At 40.9% G+C, this 18,155-nt stretch overlaps 12 non-coding genes and 2 pseudogenes across 12 annotated transcripts; all 14 read right to left on the reverse strand.

Annotated features, from left to right (window-relative positions):
- Positions 1–465: 465 nt before the first annotated feature.
- Positions 466–584, reverse strand: LOC142509005 (5S ribosomal RNA). The gene has a single exon (XR_012807198.1). It is a non-coding gene; the product is annotated as a 5S ribosomal RNA (ribosomal RNA).
- A 595-nt stretch (positions 585–1,179) lies between these two features.
- Positions 1,180–1,298, reverse strand: LOC142514841 (5S ribosomal RNA). The gene has a single exon (XR_012810718.1). It is a non-coding gene; the product is annotated as a 5S ribosomal RNA (ribosomal RNA).
- A 427-nt stretch (positions 1,299–1,725) lies between these two features.
- On the reverse strand, positions 1,726–1,844 carry LOC142510644 (5S ribosomal RNA; annotated as a pseudogene).
- A 685-nt stretch (positions 1,845–2,529) lies between these two features.
- LOC142515012 (5S ribosomal RNA) lies at positions 2,530–2,648 on the reverse strand. The gene has a single exon (XR_012810879.1). It is a non-coding gene; the product is annotated as a 5S ribosomal RNA (ribosomal RNA).
- Positions 2,649–3,331: 683 nt separating this feature from the next.
- On the reverse strand, positions 3,332–3,449 carry LOC142509512 (5S ribosomal RNA). The gene has a single exon (XR_012807682.1). It is a non-coding gene; the product is annotated as a 5S ribosomal RNA (ribosomal RNA).
- A 686-nt stretch (positions 3,450–4,135) lies between these two features.
- On the reverse strand, positions 4,136–4,254 carry LOC142506759 (5S ribosomal RNA). Its single transcript, XR_012805039.1, has one exon. It is a non-coding gene; the product is annotated as a 5S ribosomal RNA (ribosomal RNA).
- Positions 4,255–4,941: 687 nt separating this feature from the next.
- LOC142507002 (5S ribosomal RNA) lies at positions 4,942–5,060 on the reverse strand. Its single transcript, XR_012805271.1, has one exon. It is a non-coding gene; the product is annotated as a 5S ribosomal RNA (ribosomal RNA).
- Positions 5,061–5,739: 679 nt separating this feature from the next.
- Positions 5,740–5,858, reverse strand: LOC142516640 (5S ribosomal RNA). The gene has a single exon (XR_012812425.1). It is a non-coding gene; the product is annotated as a 5S ribosomal RNA (ribosomal RNA).
- Positions 5,859–6,539: 681 nt separating this feature from the next.
- Positions 6,540–6,658, reverse strand: LOC142506948 (5S ribosomal RNA). Its single transcript, XR_012805218.1, has one exon. It is a non-coding gene; the product is annotated as a 5S ribosomal RNA (ribosomal RNA).
- A 673-nt stretch (positions 6,659–7,331) lies between these two features.
- LOC142516977 (5S ribosomal RNA) lies at positions 7,332–7,450 on the reverse strand. Its single transcript, XR_012812743.1, has one exon. It is a non-coding gene; the product is annotated as a 5S ribosomal RNA (ribosomal RNA).
- Positions 7,451–8,131: 681 nt separating this feature from the next.
- Positions 8,132–8,250, reverse strand: LOC142515649 (5S ribosomal RNA). Its single transcript, XR_012811483.1, has one exon. It is a non-coding gene; the product is annotated as a 5S ribosomal RNA (ribosomal RNA).
- Positions 8,251–8,930: 680 nt separating this feature from the next.
- On the reverse strand, positions 8,931–9,048 carry LOC142510083 (5S ribosomal RNA). The gene has a single exon (XR_012808215.1). It is a non-coding gene; the product is annotated as a 5S ribosomal RNA (ribosomal RNA).
- A 684-nt stretch (positions 9,049–9,732) lies between these two features.
- On the reverse strand, positions 9,733–9,851 carry LOC142513232 (5S ribosomal RNA). The gene has a single exon (XR_012809190.1). It is a non-coding gene; the product is annotated as a 5S ribosomal RNA (ribosomal RNA).
- A 680-nt stretch (positions 9,852–10,531) lies between these two features.
- Positions 10,532–10,633, reverse strand: LOC142512558 (5S ribosomal RNA; annotated as a pseudogene).
- Between the last annotated feature and the right edge of the window lie 7,522 nt (positions 10,634–18,155).

Below are 18,155 nucleotides of genomic sequence, written 5' to 3' on the forward strand. Positions count from 1 at the left end.
TGAGTAAACCGTCTTCGGATAATCTGCGTCATACCCTTCCGCACAGAACAGGCTCACGACAACAAAAATTGCAAAATGTTCCCTGAAAATAGAAAAAAATAAGAAGAAGAAAATAGCGAATGTAAAGCTATTATTATGACTGGGATACGATAAAATAGAACCGGAATCGAATTATGAACTTACTAAGCGGATTTCTTGAGGAAACAGAAGCTTAACAGAAGCGGAAAATCGCAAATTAGAGGGTCTTAGAGAAAGAATTCGGCTAATACTCGCCACCTCGTTGCGGAGTATTGAGTCTCGTTCGTTTGCCCGTTTACAATCAAATTAGCCTACAATTTTGTCCAAATCCAGCCGTGCCCGATCTACGTTGATTTCACATGTCTTATATGGTTCCGATCGAGATTCAGATGATTTGAGCCAAAAATCGTCTGTCAACAAGTAATCAAAAATAGAAAAACACGAAAAAGGGTGCAACACGAGGACTTCCTAGGAGGTCACATATTTTAGTGCTGCTCTCGTCCAAGCACGCTTAACTTCGGAGTTCTGATGGGATCCGGTGCATTAGTGCTGGTATGATCGCACCCGACATTGAGTGGGATGTTTATTCTTATATCCCTCGAGTACGTGTGGAGCGGGCGGCGATGGACAACACGCGGCACTGCTCTCGCCCAATCAGAACCATGAAGTTAAGTTCGAAATAATTGTTTTTAATGAGTTAACAGTCTCCGGAGTAATCTGCGTCATACTCTTCCGCACAGAACCGGCTCACGACAATAAAAATTGCTATGGGTTCCCAGAAAATAGAAAAAAAATAAGAAAAAGAAAATAGCGAATGTAAAGTTATTATTATGCCTGAGATACGATAAAATGGAACAGGAATCGAATTTCGAACTTCCTAAGCGGATTTCTCGAGGAAACTGAAGCTTAACAGAAGCGGAAAATCGCAAATTAGAGGGTATTAGAGAAGGAATTCGGCTAAAATCTCGCAAGCTCATTGCGGAGTAATGAGTCTCGTTCGTTTGCCCGTTTACAATCAAATTAGGCTACAATTTTGTCAAAATCCGGCAGTTCCCGAGCTACGTTGATTTCACATGTCTTATCTGGTCTCGATCGAGATTCAGATGATTTGAGCCGAAAATCGTCTGTCAACAAGTAATCAAAAATAGAAAAACACGAAAAGGGATGCAACACGAGGACTTCCCAAGGGGTCACTCAACCTAGTACTGCTCTCGCCCAAGCACGCTTAACTTCGGAGTTCTGATGGGATCCGGTGCATTAGTGCTAGTATGATCGCACCCGACATTGAGTGGGATGTTTATTCTTATATCCTCGAGTACGCGTGGAGCGGGCGGCGATGGACAACACGCGGCACTGCTCTCGCCCAATCAGAACCATGAAGTTAAACGTTCTGGAGCGATGGCAGAGCTAGGATGGGTGACCTCCGTGGGCAATCCTCGAGGAAACGGAATCTTAAAAGAAACGGAAAATCGCAAATTAGAGGGTCTTATAGAAGGCATTCGGCTAAAATCTTGCCAGCTCATTGCGGAGTAATGAGTCTCGTTCGTTTGCTCGTTTACAATCAAATTAGCTTACAATTTTGCCAAAATCCGGCAGTGCTCGAGCTACGTTTAATTCACATGTCTTATCTGGTCCCGATCGAGATTCAGATGATTTGAGCCAAAAATCGTCTGTCAACAAGTACTCAAAAATAGAAAAACACGAAAAGAGGTGCAACAAGAGGACTTCCCAGTGGGTCACCCATCCTAGTACTGCTATCGCCCAAGCACGCTTAACTTCGGAGTTCAGATGGGATACAGTGCATTAGTGCTGATATGATCGCACCCGACATTGAGTGGGATGTTTATTCTTATATCCCTCGAGTACGTGTGGAGCGGGCTGCGTCGGACAACACGCGGCACTGCTCTCGCCCAATCAGAATCATGAAGTTAAGCGTTCTGAAGCGATGGCAGAGCTAGGATGGGTGAGCTCCCTGGGCAGTCCTCGTGTCGCGACCGTTTACGTAAATTATGGCTAAAACAGTCGAAATAATTGTTTTTAATGAGTTAACCGTCTCTGGAGTAATCTGCGTCATACCCTTCCGCACAGAACCGGCTCACAACAACAAAAATTGCTAAATGTTCCCAGAAAATAAAAAAAATATTAAGAATAAAAAAATAGCGAATGTAAAACTATTATTATGCGTGGGTATACGGTAAAATGGAACCGGAATCGAATTTCGGACTTTCTATAAAGATTTCTCGAGGAAACGAAAGTTTAAAAGAAACGGAAAAAGGCAAATTAGAGGGTCTTAGAGAAGGTATTCGGCTAAAATCTCGGCACCTCGTTGCGGAGTAATAAGTCTCGTTCGTTTGCACGTTTACAATCAAATTAACCTACAATTTTGCCCAAATCCGGCAGTGCCCGAGCTACGTTTATTTCCCTTGTCTTATCTGGTCACGATCGAGATTCAGATGATTTGAGCGGAAAAACATCTGTCAACAAGTAATAAAAAATAGAAAAACACGAAAAAGGGTGCAACACAAGGACTTCCCAGGGGGTCACCCAACCTAGTACTGCTCTCGCCCAAGCACGCTTAACTTCGTAGTTCTGATGAGATCCGGTGCATTAGTGCTGGTATGATCGCACCCGACATTGAGTGGGATATTTGTTCTTATATCCCTCGAGTACGTGTAGAGCGGGCGGCGATGGACAACACGTGGCATTACTCTCGCCCAATTAGAACCATGAAGTTAAGCGTTCTGGCACGATGGCAGAGCTAGGATGGGTGACCTCCCTTGGAAGTCCTCGTGTCGCGACCATTTACATAAAGTATGGATAAAACTGTCGAAATAATTGTTTTTAATGAATTAACTGTCTCCAGAGTAATCTGTATCATACCCTTCCGCACAGAACCGGTTCACGACAACAAAAATCGCTAAATATTCCCAGAAAATAGAAAAAAAATAAGAAGAAGAAAATAGCAAATGTAAAACTATTATTACGCATGGCATACGATAAAATAGAACCGGAATCGAATTTCGGACTTACTAAGCGGATTTTTCGAAGAAACGGAAGCTTAAAAGAAGCGGAAAATTGAAAATTAGAGGGTCTTAGACAAGGAATTCGGCTAAAATCTCGCCAGCTCATTGCGGAGCAATGAGTCTCGTTCGTTTGCCCGTTTACAATCAATTTAACCTACAATTTTGTCCAAATCCGGCAGTGCCCGAGTTACGTTGATTTCACACGTCTTATCTGGTCCCGATCGAGATTCAGATGATTTGAGCCGAAATTCTTATGTCAACAAGTAATCAAAAATAGAAAAACACGAAAAGGGGTGCAACACGAAGACTTCCCAGGGGTCAACCATCCTATTACTGCTCTCGCCCAAGCGCGCTTAACTTCGGAGTTCTGATGGGATCCGGTGCATTAGTGCTGGTATGATCTCACCCGACATTGCGTGGGATGTTTATTCTTATATCCCTCGAGTACGTGTAGAGCGGTCCGCGATGGACAACACGCGGCACTGCTCTCGCCCAATAAGAACCATGAAGTTAAGAGTTCTGGCGCGATGGCAGAGCTAGGATGGGTGACCTTCCTGGGAAGTCTTCTTGTCGCGACCGTTTACGTAAATTATTTATAAAGCAGTTGAAATAATAGTTTTTAATGAGTTAACCATCTCCGGAGTAATCTGCGTCATACCCTTCCGCACAGATTTGGCTCACGACAACAAAATTCGCTAAATGTTCCAAGAAAATAGTAAAAAAAAAATAAAAAGAAGAAAATAGCGAATGTAAAGCTATTATTATGCCTGGGATACGATAAAATGGAACCAGAATCGAATTTCGGACTTTCTAAGCGGATTTCTCGAGGAAACGGAAGCTTAACAGAAGCGAAAAATCGCAAATTAAAGGGTCTTAGAGAAGGAATTCGGCTAAAATCTCGCCAGCTCATTGCGGAGTAATGAGTCTCGTTCGTTTGCCCGTTTACAATCAAATTAGGCTACAATTTTGTCCAAATCCGGCAGTGCCCGAGCTACGTTGATTTCACATGTCTTATCTGGTCCCGATCGAGATTCAGATGATTTGAGCCGAAAATCGTCTGTCAACAAGTAATCAAAAATAGAAAAACACGAAAAGGGGTGCAACACGAGGACTTCCCTGGGGGTCACCCATCCTAGTACTGCTCTCGCCCAAGCAAGCTTTACTTCGGAGTTCTGATGGGATCCGGTGCATTAGTGCTGGTATGATCGTACCGGACATTGAGTGAGATGTTTATTCTTATATCCCTCGAGTACGTTTGGAGCGGGCGGCGATGGACAACACGTGGCGCTGCTCTCGCCCAATCAGAACCATGAAGTTAAGCGTTTTGGCGCGATGGCAGAGCTAGGATGGGTGACCTCTCTGGGAAGTCCTCGTGTCGTAACCATTTACGTAAATTATGGTTAAAACAGTCGAAATAATTGTTTTTAATGACTTAACCGTCTCCGGAGTAATCTGCATCATACCTTTCCGCACAGAACCGGCACACGACAACAAAAATCGCTTAGTGTTCCCAGAAAATAGAAAAAAAATAAGAAGAAAAAAATAGCGAATGTAAAGCTATTATTATGCCTGGGATACGATAAAATAAAACATGAATCGAATTTTGGACTTTCTAAGCGGATTTCTAGAGAAAACGGAAGCTTAACAGAAGCGGAAAATCGCAAATTAGAGGGTCTTAGAGAAGGAATTCGGTTAAAATCTCGCCACCTCGTTGCGGAGTAATGAGTCTCGTTCGTTTTCCCGTTTACAATCAAATTAGTCTACATTTTTATCCAAATCCGGCAGTGCCCGAGCTACCTTGATTTCACATGTCTTATCTCGTCCCGATCGAGATTCAGATGATTTGAGCCGAAAATCGTCTGTCAACAAGTAATCAATCAAAAATAGAAAAACACGAAAAGAGGTGCAACACAAGGACTTCCCAGGGGGTCACCTATCCTAGTACTGCTCTCGTCCAAGCACGCTTCACTTCGGAGTTCAGATTGGATCCGGTGCATTAATGCTGGTATGATCGCACCCGACATTGAGTGGGATGTTTATTATTATATCCCTCGAGTACGTGTGGAGCGGGCGGCGATGGAAAACACGCGGCACTGCTCTTGGCCAATCAGAACCATGAAGTTAAGCGTTCTGGCGCGATGGCAGAGCTAGGATGGGTGACCTCTCTGGGCAGTCCTTGTGTCGCTACCGTTTACGTAAAGTATGGCTAAAACAGTCGAAATAATTTTTTTTAATGAACTAACCGTCTCCGGAGTAATCTCCGTCATACCCTTCCGCACAGAACCGGCTCACGTCAACAAAAATCGCTAAATGTTCACAAAAAATAGAAAAAAAAAAGAAGAAAATAGCGAATGTTAAGCTATTATTATGCCTGGGATACGATAAAATGGAACCAGAATCGAATTTCGGATTTTCTAAACGGATTTCTTGAGGAAACGGAATCTGAACAGAAGCGGAGAATCACAAATTAGAGGGTCTTAGAGACGGAATTCGGCTAAAATCTCGCCACCTCGTTGCGGAGTAATGAGTCTTGTTCGTTTGCCCGTTTACAATCAAATTAGCCTACAATTTTGTCCAAATCCTACAGTGCCCGAGCTACGTTGATTTCACAAGTCTTATCTGGTCCCGATCGACATTCAGATGATTTGATCCTAAATTCGTCTGTGAACAAGTAATAAAAAAAATAAAAACACGAAAAGGGGTGCAACACGAGGACTTCCAAGGGGGTCACCAATCCTAGTACTGCTCTCGCCCAAGCACGCTTAACTTCGGAGTTCTGATGGGATCCGGTGCATTAGTGCCGGTATGTTCGCACCTTACATTGAGTGGGATTTTTATTCTTATAACTCTCGAGTACGTGTGGAGCGGGTGGCGAAGGACAAGACGGGCACCGCTCTCGCCCAACCAAAACCATGAAGTTAAGCGTTCTGGCGCGATGGCAGAGCTAGGATAGGTGACCTCCCTGGGAAGTCCTCGTGTCGCCACCGTTTACGTAAATTATGCTAAAACAATCGAAATTATTGTTTTTAATGAGTTAACCATCTCCGGAGTAATCTGCGTCATATCCTTCCGCATAGAACCGGCTCACGACAAAAAAAATCGCTAAATGTTCCCAGAAAATAAAAAAAATAATAAGAAGAAGAAAATAGCGAATGTAAAGCTATTATTATGCTTGGGATACGATAAAATGGAACCGGAATCGAATTTCGGACTTCCTAAGCGGATTTCTCGAGGAAACGGAAGCTTAACAGAAGCGGAGAATCGCAAATTAGAGGGTCTTAGAGACGGAATTCGGCTAAAATCTCGCCACCTCGTTGCGGAGTAATGAGTCTCGTTCGTTTGCCCGTTTACAATCAAATTAGCCTACAATTTTGTTCAAATCCGACAGTGCCCGAGCTACGTTGATTTCACATGTCTTATCTGGTCCCGATCGAGATTCAGATGATTTTATCCTAAAATCGTCTATCAACAAGTAATCAAAAATAGAGAAACACGAAAGGGGTGCAACACGAGGACTTTCTAGGGGGTCACCAATCCTAGTACTGCTCTCGCCCTAGCACGCTTAACTTCAGAGTTCTGATGGGATCCGGGGCATTAGTGCCGGTATGATCGCACCCGACATTGAGTGGGATTTTTATTCTTATATCCCTCGAGTACGTGTAGAGCGGGCGGCGATGGACAACACGGGCACTGCTCTCGCCCAATCAAAACCATGAAGTTAAGCGTTCTGGCGCGATGGCAGAGCTAGGATGGGTGACCTCCCTGGGAAGTCCTCATGTCACGACCGTAAATTATGGCTAAAACAGTCGAAATTATTGTTTTTAATGAGTTAACCGTCTCCAGAGTAATCTGTGTCATACCCTTTCGCATAGAACCGGCTCACGACAAAAAAATCGCTAAATGTTCCCAGAAAATAGATAAAAAAATAAGAAGAAGAAAGTAGCGAATGTAAAGCTATTATTATGCCTGAGATACGATAAAATGGAACCGGAATCGAATTTCGAACTTCCTAACTGGATTTCTCGAGGAAACGAAAGCTTAACAGAATCGGAAAATCGCAAATTAGAGGGTCTTAGAGAAGGAATTCGGCTCAAATCTCGCCACCTCGTTGCGGAGTAATGAGTCTCGTTCGTTTACCTGTTTACAATCAAATCAGGCTACAATTTTGTCCAAATTCGGCAGTGCCCGAGCTACGTTGATTTCACGTCTTATCTGGTCCCGATCCAAATTCAGATAATTTGAGCCAAAAATCGTCTGTCAACAACTAATCAAAAATAGAAAACACGAAAAATGGTGCAACACGAGGACTTCCCAGGGGGTCACCCATCTTAATACTGGTCTCGCTTAAGCACGCTTAACTTCGGAGTTCTGATGGGATCCGGTGCATTAGTGCTGGTATGATCGCACCAAACATTGAGTGATGTTTATTCTTATATCTCTCGAGTACGTGTGGAGCGGTCGACGATGGAAAACACGCGGCACTGCTCTCGCCCAATCAGAACCATGAAGTTAAACGTTCTAGCGCGATGGCAGAGCTAGGATGGGTGACCACCTTGGGAAGTTCTCGTGTCGCGATCGTTTACGTAAATTATGGTTAAAACAGTCGAAATAATTGTTTTTAATGAACTAACCGTCTCCGGAGTAATCTCTGTCATACCCTTCCGCACAGAACCGGCTCACGACAACAAAAATCGCTTAATGTTCCCAAAAAATAGAAAAAAAAATAAGAAGAAGAAAATAGCGAATGTAAAGTTATTATTATGCCTGGGATACGATAAAATGGAACCGGAATCGAATTTCGGACTTCCTAAACGGATTTCTCGAGGAAACAGAAGCTTAACAGAAGCGGAAAATCGCAAATTAGAGGGTCTTCGATAAGTAATTCGGCTAAAATCTCGTCAGCTCGTTGCGGAGTAATGAGTCTCGTTCGTTTGCCCGTTTACAATCAAATTCGCCTACAATTTTGTCCAAATCCGGCAGTACCCGAGCTACGTTGATTTCACATGTCTTATCTGACCCGATCGATATTCAGATGATTTGAGCCGAAAATCGTCTGTCAACAAGTAATCAAAAATAGAAAAACACGAAAAGGAGTGCAACACAGGGACTTCTCAGGGGGTCACCCATCCTAGTACTGCTCTCGCCCAAGCACGCTTAACTTCGGAGTTCGGATGGAATCCTGTGCATTAGTGCTAGTATGATCGCACCCGACATTGAAAGGGATGTTTATTCTTATATCCCTCGAGTACGTGTGGAGCGGACGACGATGGACAACACGGGCACTGCTCTCGCCCAATCAGAACCATGAAGTTAAGCGTTCTGGCGCGATGGCAAAGCTAGGATGGGTGACCTCCCTTGGAAGTCCTCGTGTCGCGACCGTTTACGTAAATTATGGATAAAACAATCGAAATAATTGTTTTAATGATTTAACCGTCTCCGGAGTAATATGCGTCATACCCTTCCGCACAGAACCGGTTCACGACAAAAAAAATCGCTAAATGTTCCCAGAAAATAGAAAAAAAATAAGAAGAATAAAATAGCGAATGTAAAGCTATTGTTATACCTGGGATACGATAAAATGGAACCTGAATCGAATTTCGAACTTCCTAAGCGGATTTCTCGAGGAAACGAAAGCTTAACAGAAGCGGAAAATAGAAAATTAGAGGGTCTTAGAGAAGGAATTCGGCTAAAATCTCGCCACCTCGTTGCGGAGTAATGAGTCTCATTCGTTTGCCCGTTTACAATCAAATTAGGCTACAATTTTGTCCAAACCTGGCAGTGCCCGAGCTACGTTGATTTCACATGTCTTATCTGGTCCCGATCGAGATTCAGTTGATTTGAGCCGAAAATCGTCTGTCAACAAGTAATCAAAAATAAAAAACACGAAAAGGGGTGCAACACGAGGACTTCCCATGGGGTTATTCATCCTAGTACTGCTCTCGCCCAAGTACTTTTAACTTCGGAGTTCTGATGGGATCGGTGCATTAGTGCTGGTATGATCGCACCCGACATTGAGTGGGATGTTTATTCTTATATCCCTCGAGTACGTGTGGAGCGGGCAGCGATGGACAACACGCGGCACTGCTCTCGCCCAATCAGAACCATGAAGTTAAGCGTTCTGGCGCGATGGCAGAGCTAGGATGGGTGACCTTATTGGGAAGTCCTCGTGTTGCGATCGTTTACGTAAATTATGGCAAAAACAGTCGAAATAATTGTTTTTTATGAACTAACTGTCTCCGGAGTAATCTCCGTCATACCCTTCCGCACAGAACCGGCTCATGACAACAAAAATTGCTAAATGATCCCATAAAAGAGAGAAAAAAATAAGAAGAAGAAAATAGCGAATGTAAAGCTATTATTATGCCTGGGATACGATAAAATGAAGGCGGAATCGAATTTCGAACTTCCTAAGCGGATTTCTCGAGGAAACGGAAGCTTAACAGAAGCTGAAAATGGCAAATTACAGGGTCTTAAAGAAGGAATTCGGCTAAAATCTCGTCACCTCGTTGCGGAGTAATGAGTCTCGTTCGTTTGCCCGTTTACAATCAAATTAGTCTACAATTTTGTCCAAATCCGACAGTGCTCGAGCTACGTTGATTTCACATGTCCTATCTGGTCCCGATCGACATTCAGATGATTTGAGCCGAAAATCGAGTGTCAACAAGTAATCAAAAATAGAAAAACAGGAAAAGGGGTGCAACACGAGGACTTCCCAGGGGGTCACCCATCCTAGTACTGGTCTCGTCCAAACACGCTTAACTTCGGAGTTCTGATGGGATCCGGTGCATTAGTGCTGGTATGATCGCACCCGACATTGAGTGGGATGTTTAATCTTATATCCCTCGAGTACTTGTGTAGCGGGCGGCGATGGACAACACGCGGCACTGCACTCGCCCAATCAGAACCACGAAGTTAAGCGTTCTGGCGCGATGGCAGAGCGAGGATGGGTGACCTCCCTGGGCAGTCCTCGTGTCGCGACCGTTTACGTAAATTATAGCTAAAAAGTCGAAATATTTTTTTTAATGAGGTAACCGTCTCCGGAGTAATTTGCGTCATACCCTTCCGCACAGATCGGCTCACGAAAAAAAAATCGCTAAATGTTCCCAGAAAATAGAAAAAAAAGAAGAAGAAAATAGCGAATGTAAAGCTATTATTATGCCTGGGATACGATAAAATGGAACCGGAATCAAATTTCAGACTTCCTAAAAGGATTTCTCGAGGAAACGGGAGCTTAACAGAAGCGGAAAATCGCAAATTAGAGGGTCTTAGAGAAGAAATTCTGCTAAAATCTCGTCAGCTCATTGCGGAATAATGAGTCTCGTTCGTTTGCCCGTTTACAATCAAATTAGGCTACAATTTTGTCCAAATCCGGCAGTGCCCGAGTTACGTTGATTTCACATGTATTATCTGGTCACGATCGAGATTCAGATGATTTGAGCCGAAAATCGTCTATCATCAAGTAATCAATCAAAAATAGAAAAACACGAAAAGGGGTGCAACACGAGGACTTCCCAGTACTGGTCTCGCCCAAGCACGCTTAACTTCGGAGTTATGATGGGATCCAGTGCATTAGTGCTAGTATGATCGCACCCGAAATTGGGTGAAACGTTTATTCTTATATCCCTCGAGTACGTGTGGAGCGGGCGGCAATGGACAACACGCGGCACACCTCTCGCCCAATCAGAACCATGAAGTTAAGCGTTCTGGCGCGATGGCAGAGCTAGGATGGGTGACCACCCCGGGAAGTCCTCGTGTCGTGACCATTTACGTAAATTATGGATAAAACAGTCAAAATAATTGTTTTTAATGAGTTAACCGTCTCCGGAGTAATCTACATCATACGCTTCCGCACAGAACCGGCTCACGACAACAAAAATCGCTAAATGTTTCGAGAAAATAGAAAAAAAAATAAGAATAAGAAAATAACGAATGTAAAGCTATTATTATGCATGGGATACGATAAAATGGAACCGGAATAAAATTTGGACTTCCTAAGCGGATTTCTCGCGTAAACTGAAGCTTAACAAAAGCGAAAAATCGCAAATTAGAGGGTCTTAGAAAAGGAATTCGGCTAAAATCTCGCCAGCTCATTGCGGAGTAATGAGTCTCGTTCGTTTGCCCATTTACAATCAAATTAGGCTACAATTTTGTCCTAATCCGGCAGTGCATGAGCTAAGTTGATTTCACATGTCTTATCTGGTCCCGATCGAGGTTCAGATGATTTGAACCGAAAATCGTCTGTCAACAAGTAATCAAAAATAGAAAAACACGAAAAGGGGTGCAACACGAGGACTTCTGTGAGAACCCGGATTTTTCAAAGCAAAGCACCTTAAAAGCTCGGAAAGTAGCTCAAAAAGAAGCCGAGGCAACGTAAACTCTTGAGAATTGAGCGTACGTCACTCGGAAGAGGAAACCCTTACCTCACAAGCTAAAACCCTCAGCTCAAGGAAGCTCCAAAATTCTTGGAAAAGAAACCCCATGCTCATGAGCTCAATCTTTTACCTCAATGAAGCTCATTCTTTCTTGTCCTAAAAGAATAAAAAAAATAGAGCTAGGAGGAGAGCTAAAGCATTGGAAAAATTTAATGTACAAGAAATTACCCTTGAGTAAACCAAGGAGAAAAGCTAAAGGATTGGATATATTTATGACCATTGAGTTAACCAAAGAAGGAGCTAAAAGAACTAAAGGTTTGGACAAACTTATTATACAAGTGATGACTATTAAGTTAACCAAGAAAGGGAGCTAAGGGAAGAGCTAAGAGGCTTGGACCAATTTATTGTGCAAGAATGGACTCTTTACTAAACCAAGGTGACCTTTGATGCTTGAGTTAACCTTGACCACATTGATGGCTTGCTTGGGCTCCAATATTTCGGCCATGGGGAGGGGTAAAGTCCATCCTTCACTTATAAATACAACCTCAACATGCTAAAGAAATCATACCCAAAAATCAGCAAGAAAAATCGGCTCATTTCCCTCCAAAACCACCTCTCGGCTGTCGCTTGCAAGAAGAAAGAAGGAGGAGTTGTTCCGGCTTTTCAATTCTGTGATTTGCTATCCACATCGTTGTGAAGATCATCTCCTGGTTCGGTCATCACTTGACCGAAATTCAACAAGTTTCGTTCGCCAAAGTTCTGCACATTTCGAACCGTAACTTCGAGAGTATTGTAAGTGGGTTTTTGATATGTATATTCGTTTGTATTTTTAAATCTTGAATATATAAGTCATGACATGTATGAATGTGTGTCCTCTTTTTTCGAAAACAGCATGATGACCGTCTTTTAAAATTTCGATCGATTATGTGTTTTCTTCTATGCTTCGAAATTCTTTGGTTCCGCTGAATCCGTCTGAAACTCTGATATCTGAAAACTCTGATACGTTCTGTCTTGTAAACTTTGAATTCTGTGTTGCACTGTTACAACTCGATTTGAAATGGGACGAGAATTGTAATTCTGTCTGGCCCCCATTGGTGGGTATAAAACCATGTTCTGTCTGGCCTCCATTGGTGGGTATAAAACCGTGTTCTGGCCTCACCTCTTAGAGGACTAACATATTGGGAACAATTTGACCATGGAAATGAGATGAGTAACAGTGTTCTGTCTGTTCCGATCTGTTCTGTTCTGAATTGTTCTGATCTGTTTCTGAACTGCTATGAATCTTCTGATAACCTCTGTCTCATATTTATTTTGTTTCTGTTATGATGAGTTAAAAATGATAAGATTTGAAAGTTTGTTAAAGAAATGTTTTAAAGATTAAGTTCTATATGTATCATAGGAAATCGATCGACCCCCACTTACTGAGTGTTTCCCAAAACACTCACTCCTTACAAATTTCAGATTAAAATGAAGACCAACTGAATGAGGAAGAACAAGAAGCCTTATGGGGATGGTAGCCGATGAGCAAGATACAAGAAATCAAGACTTTATTTTCCTTTTGTTCAGTTTCCGCATTTGCAACTCTGATGTATTTTTATTCTATTGTCATTGTAAAGACAATGTTTTATTTATGAAAAAGACTTGTTTTTGGCATTTCGATACGAGGCTTAATTATTTTAAAGTAATTGTTAAAACAATGCCGGATGTCACAGGCGCTTCAGACACTTTGCGTGACATTTAAGTGGTATCAGAGCCGCCAGGTTCATAATCCTGCTGGGATTTTGACAGACAAAATTTGAAGAAGTCAAATTTTGGCAAAAGCCTAGTACATTCTGAAACAAACTCTCAATCTTTCCAAAATTCTTAGAGAAATTCGAAATCTATTTCCTTCAATCATTCTGAAATTTCTAGTATAGAAAGTTCCACGAAATCTTTGTTTCAATCAAAATTTTTTACCTTTCTATCCTTTACTTTGATACCATTATGAAATTTTACCTCAATTTATGGTCTTGTACTCGTGCTCAAGCCGCACTTCGCATGCGTCAACATTACTTGAGGAAAACAAGATAAACAAGAACTCACAAAGATTAAGAATCTGCTTCAAACTGATATACATAATCTCAACCATCACCTTGATCGAGCAAAGAGCCAGCTCGCCCTAACACTACACGTGGAATGACTAGTTTCCCTTAATCGAAAGTTGATAGTAAGGATTGAAACTTAGAAAAACCTTGCTAACCGTTCTCGTCATCGACATGAAGACCTTTCTAGCAAGCAAGAACGTTACATCGCCAAGCTTCATGGTGCAATGGATAGACTGCGCACCTTGTCGTGGAAAATGTGGAAGAAGAAGAAGAAGCACCTATGGATGTAGTGGAAAAAGAACAGTAATGTTGAGAGATGATAAAGTAGGCTAGACTGGTATTATGGTTAAATGATATGAAAGAAAAAAGTGTAACATTTCTTTGAGAATGTACATAGATAAGTTGAAATATATTTTGGGAACATACCTATCAAAGATAATTTGACTTATATTTTTGGGAATACAAATACTCCGATATAAGTTGACTTACATTTGGGAATTCTTCCGACTTAAGATGAAATGTTTGATTCGCGGATAATAAATTATTTATGAAAATATGAGATAAGAATTATATAAGTTTTGATATTCAGATGTAAAAGTTGATTTTTATGTCAATAATTAACGGTATGGACATTTAAATTTGGGCTATTAAGCGATAAATTTAAATATGTAAGATTTTGGAATATTTAATAAAGTTAAGAAACAATAACTTAAGTTAAGAAATTAAGGTCATTACCTTAGGTAAATAAAGAGAGTTATGAGATATTGGTGGACATCAAGGGAAGTGTAGCATGCATAATAGGTTCTGACTCTTCTTATAGTAAAAAGAAAAATAGGGGAAAGATTTGTGGAGAAAGACATCCAACGAAGCTTGTTTGTATTAAAGCATGTTAGGCTCATAGTTTTGATTAAAGACAGATTTAGTAAAAGAAGAATTGTTTGAGGAATTAATTTCTTCCGTACAATGTTGAAAGAAATTTTAACTAGGTTATTGGGACTTAAGTCAATAGGCTGATAAGGAGTTATGTTCTAAGATTCTATATTGATTTTATGTTTGGAGATAGTAATCGTGATAATTTAGAACACAATAAGTATGGATACGCATATATTCAGTGCCGATTTTATTTAGTGTACTATGGTAAATTTCAACGTCATTCTGAGAATTGGTTGGTTGGACAAGAATCATGCAGTGTTAGATGGTCGAGGTAAGAATGCCAAACTCCAATCCAAGAATAAATCGTATTTTATGGCAAGGATAAGGAACAAAAATCCTTCCTTTCTGCTTCACAAATTTAGAAAGCCATGGAGTATGGCTAAGAAGTCTAACTAGCGATAATGAGAGAAGAAAAAGAAGGAATTGAGCTCAAGATATAAAAATATTCCCGTGGTACGAGAGTTCTGGAAGCGTTACTTTGAATTATCTCAGATCGTGAAAGAATTCGAAAGTAACTTTATAGCTCGTGCTGCACCAATATCTAAAGAACCCTAGCAAATGGCTTCAGTTGAACTCAAGGAGATAAAAGTTCGATTCCAAGATTTGTTAGACAAAAACAAATCAGACCAAGTGCCTCTTCTTGGGGAGATTCAATCTTATTGGTACAGAAGAATGGTGAAAGTACAAGATAGTGTGTCATTCGACAAAGTACTATATGAGATCAAGAACAAATGTCATCTTTCAAGAATAGATGACCTTTTCTATCAGTTAAAAGGAGCTAAGATCTTTTCGAAGCTCTATCTAAGATCAGACTATCACAATTGAAGGCCAAGGCAGAGAATATTCCTAAAACAGCCTTAAAAAGAAAAGGGTATGGACACTATGAGTTCATGATAATAACTTTTGGCATGACCAATGCTCCAGCAACATTCATAGAACTCATGAACAGAGTGTTCAAGAAAATTCCTCGGCAAGTTTGTGGTAGCATTTATTGAAGACATTCTTGTATATTCAACAAGTGAGAAAGACCGCAAGGAAGATCTTCGTCTTGCTCCACCGATGCTCAGAGAAAAATAACTAAATACTAAATTTAAGAAATGTGAATTTTGATTAAAAAATGTCACATTCTTCGGTCATATAATATCTGAAATGGGCATATCAGTTGATCACCAATAAGGTGGAGGTAATCATAGACTGGCCTTGATCGAATACTGGAATAGAAATTTGAAGTTTTCGGGATTATTTGGCTATTAAGAAAATGTGTTGAAGGATTTTCTTCCGCTCACCAAGCTCACTCAGAAGAACTCTAAATTCAATTAGAGTGAAGAATGTGAGAAGAGTTTTTAGATCTTGAAAAAGAAACTCGTTTCTACGCTAGTATTAGTACTTCCTGAAGAAGGCAAGAATTTCACAATTTACAATGATGCATCAAAAGAGGATTGTGATGTGTTCTCATTCAAGAGGGCAATTAATTGCCTATGCTTCGATGAAATTAAAACCATGTGAGAAAAATTATCCAACACATGATAGTGAATTAGCCACAATTATATTTGAGCCAAAGATCTAGAGAATCAATTTCTTTAGTGTCAAATGTGTGAAATTTATCAATCATCAAAGCCTCAAATACTATTCACACAAAAGGAATTAAACATGAGACAAAGACGGTGGATCGAACTATTGAAGATATTTTAGGGCGTGTGCCATGGACCTCGAACTCCAATAAACACCCCCCTTTGATTGAATTTGCCGATAACAATAATTATCATGGAAGTATTGAAATCAGAGAGAAAGCTATCATGGTACTTGAATTGTTGATAAAGTAGCTATTATCAAGGAAAAACGCAAGGCAGCTCATGATCGACAAAAGAGCTGGGCTTATTTAAAGTGAAGACCGTTGGAGTTTGAAAATGGTGTGAAAGCTTATGTTAAAGTTTCCCCTATGAAAGGAGTGGTTCGATTCAGCAATTCTAGAAAGATAACTCCAAGATATGTCGGACCCTTCGAAATACTGAGAAAAATGGGAAACCTAGCTTATCAGCGGGCTTTACCACCAGGCATGTCAAGGATTTACAACGTCTTCCATGTCTCACAGCTAAGGAAGTATGTCTCATATCCAAGTAGCATTCTTGAAATTGAACCGCTACTAATCAAAGGAAATGTGAACGAGGAAATGAAATATGAAGAAGTCCTTATTCAAGTAACACCAAATACCAAGTGCTGAGATGCCGAACAATTCCATATGTCAAGATACAATGGTCGAATCATATGGAACGAGAAGCAACTTGGGAATTTGAAGAACGTATGCGCACTCGGCACCCTCACTTTTTAAAGATTTATCTAACTCAAGTTTCGAGGACGAAACTTCCAATAAGGAGGGTGGGATGTGAGAACCCGGATTTTTCAAAGCAAAGCACCTCAAAAAGCTCGAAAAGTAGCTCAAAAAGAAGCTGAGGCAATGCAAAACCTTGAGAATTGAGGGTACGCCACTCGGAAGAGGAAACCCTTACCTCACAAGCTAAAACCCTCAGCTCAAGGAAGCTCCAAGATTCTTGGAAAAGAAACCCCATGCTCATGAGCTCAATCTTTTAGCTCAATGAAGCTCATTCTTTCTTGTCCTAAAAGAATAAAAAAAATAGAGCTAGGAGGAGAGCTAAAGCATTGGAAAATTTTAATGTGCAAGAAATTACCCTTGAGTAAACCAAGGAGAAGAGCTAAAGGATTGGACATATTTATGACCATTGAGTTAACCAAAGAAGGAGCTAAAAGAACTAAAGGTTTGGAAAAACTTATTATACAAGTCATGACTATTGAGTTAACCAAGAAAGGGAGCTAAGGGAAGAGCTAAGAGGCTTGGACCAATTTATTGTGCAAGAATGGACTCTTTAGTAAACCAAGGTGACCTTTGATGCTTGAGTTAACCTTGACCACATTGATGGCTTGCTTGGGCTCCAATATTTCGGTCATGGGGAGGGGAAAAGACCATACTTCACCTATAAATACCACCTCAACATGCTAAAGAAATCACACCCAAAAATCAGCAAGAAAAATTGGCTCCTTTCCCTCCAAAACCACCTCTCGGCTGTCGCTTGCAAGAAGAAAGAAGGAGGAGTTGTTCCGGCTTTTCAATGCTGTGATTTGCTATCCACATCGTTGTGAAGATCATCTCCTGGTTCGGTCATCACTTGGCCGAAATTCAACAAGTTTCGTTCGCCAAAGTTCTGCACATTTCGAACCATAACTTCGAGAGTACTGTAAGTGGGTTTTTGATATGTATATTCGTTTCTATTTTTAAATCTTTAATATATAAGTTATGACATGCATGAATGTGTCCTCTTTTTTCAAAAACAGCATGATGACCGTCTTTTAAAATTTCGATCGATTATGTGTTTTCTTCTATGCTTCGAAATTCTTTGGTTCCGCTGAATCCGTCTGAAACTCTGATATCTGAAAACTCTGATAAGTTCTGTCTGGTAAACTTTGAATTCTGTGTTGCACTATTACAACTCGATTTGAAATGGGACGAGAATTGTAATTCTGTCTGGCCCCCATTGGTGGGTATAAAACCATGTTCTGTCTGGCCCCCATCGGTGGGTATAAAACCATGTTCTGGCCTAAACCCTTAGAGGACTAACATATTGGGGACAATTTGACCATGGAAATGAGATAAGAAACAGTGTTCTGTCTGTTCCGATATGTTCTGTTCAGAATTGTTTTGATCTGTTTCT

This window comes from Primulina tabacum, chromosome 10 (genome assembly GCF_025594145.1).
Source record: "Primulina tabacum isolate GXHZ01 chromosome 10, ASM2559414v2, whole genome shotgun sequence".
NCBI classification, from domain to species: domain Eukaryota; kingdom Viridiplantae; phylum Streptophyta; class Magnoliopsida; order Lamiales; family Gesneriaceae; genus Primulina; species Primulina tabacum.